This window comes from Phascolarctos cinereus, unplaced genomic scaffold (assembly GCF_003287225.1).
Source record: "Phascolarctos cinereus isolate Bilbo 61053 unplaced genomic scaffold, phaCin_HiC Scaffold_7;HRSCAF=346, whole genome shotgun sequence".
NCBI classification, from domain to species: Eukaryota; Metazoa; Chordata; class Mammalia; order Diprotodontia; family Phascolarctidae; genus Phascolarctos; species Phascolarctos cinereus.
In genome coordinates this window covers 61,925,077-61,927,134 of record NW_027556180.1, presented here as the reverse complement: position 1 = coordinate 61,927,134, position 2,058 = coordinate 61,925,077, and positions in this window count along the sequence as shown.

Sequence of the window (2,058 nt, the reverse complement as noted above, 5' to 3'; positions counted from 1 at the left end):
TAGTGATTTTCCTAAAGAACAATATAAAATTGCTCTTGTGGGAGAAAAATTGATCTTATGTTATATTCTGTTCTCTTAAGCTCACCTCAAATCCTTGGATGTGTATTCATGATGAATAATCAATTATTTCAATGTTACAAATAACTCATGTAATGTAAAATGAGACTCATTTCTAACCCACCTTCTTTGAATGTGTTTTCAAGACCCTTTGCACTCAACTACTTGGAAAGTAAAGGAGAAGATCAATGGGTTGTTTTAGAAGAATCCCTTAGGGACTTGCTTGAGAATTGGGCTTAGACCATATAGCAAATTGACAGGCTATATACATTTATTTCTTGTAAATATCTGAACTTCTCTAGGGGTTTATCACAAATGCTTTGACTGACACAACTAGTTTTTTTTTTCAATAAATTGGTCAAACTAGCCTAAGCAGATGGACCCCAGAGAGTAGATGTTCTACCCATGAAAATTGCTAAGTATAAGTGCTAGCTATCTGACTGGAATGGCCCTTTGTTTCTTTGGTTTCCACTCAGTCAGCAAATGTAACTGGAGTTCCAAAGTGGAGTTGGAGGCAAGGGGGGATGGAGTAGGATGGGTAGGTGAGAGATGAGCAATTCTGTTCAATTAATGTCACAATCAAGCAATAGCCATATATAAGTGCTTCATTGGATGAGAATGAGGACAAAGAAGAGGAGGAAGAAAAGGAGAAAGAGGAAGAGGAGGAGGAGGAGAAAGAATTTCAGGAAAAGGAGGCCATTGTGAATCACACTAGAATCCATTCATTATACTCGCAGCCATTAATAATCCAACAAAAATGTCTTCAAAAGCACTTTGAAAAGCAGAACAGAGAGTCATCTAGAGCCTTCTTCTATAGCTATTGTGTATACTGTCTCTGCCTTCTTTTGTCATGTATCACAAACGAAATCTTAAGTTTCTTCAGGGCAAGGACAAGGACAGTATCTTATATGGAGCTTTATCTAGCAGGATCAAACATAACGTTAGGCACATAGCTATAGCTTATTAAATATTGTTTGACTCATAAATTCATAAGTTCATAAGATTTATTAAAAGTACCTATAAACCATTCCATCTAACTCCTCCTTTTTTTAAATTACTGCAACTTTAAGAAACTCCGTGTTAAAAATGAAATCAAATGAAATTACAACTCCCATATTGTTTTCAATTCAGCAACCATGATGAAAAGTCACTTCCTGAAATGCTATCTGAAAATATGGAAAACAATTTTAAGGGATTTAATCCTACAAAGCTCAAGTTAGGGCAGAAATCCCAAAGAATCTAGTTCAGACTTTTCTTTCAGAAGATAACCTATCTTTCTATAATAATAGGTGACATTTTTGTAGCACTTTAAGGTTTAGAAAGCATTTTACATACCTAATCTCATTCGATCCTCACAATATCCCTGTGAGACAAGTACAACATCCATTTTACAGATGAGAAAATTGAGGCTCTCCAAGGTTAAGCAACTTGTTCATGCACAAAGCCAGGAAGCATCAGAAACAAGATTTGACACCAGGTCTTCCAACTCCAGGTCCAATACTCTTTCCAGTATACCACATAGCCCCTCATAATTTTCTAGACATACCAGTAGAGGTATTGCCTTCCCTCTACCCTTTCCCTATTCAAATGCTCCCCATTCCATAAGGCATCATGCACCTGCAGCTAAATGATTGACTTTTTACTTTCAATACAAATGCTTATAGAGATGGTCTCTGTATGAAATGAGTAAAATAAAGCAGAAAGGTAAGATTGTGGCATCTTCAACTATCATGGGGAATGAATAGGACCTAAAAATGTTCCCTGTACTCCTACAAAAGTTGACAAGCACCTAACAAAGTTAGCACTGGAGAGCTATACTTCCCATTCTTCATCAATGGAGATATAGCCTTAAAATCTGGCTCTTCCTCTATTCCCTAGATATCTCTTCAAAGATCCAAAAACACCTGGAATAATTCCACTCAAGCTCCCCAAAGGAATTCTTGGTTCATTGAAAGATAATGGGAGTCAATTGGAATGCTCTTCTGAACCTCTAGACAGGTG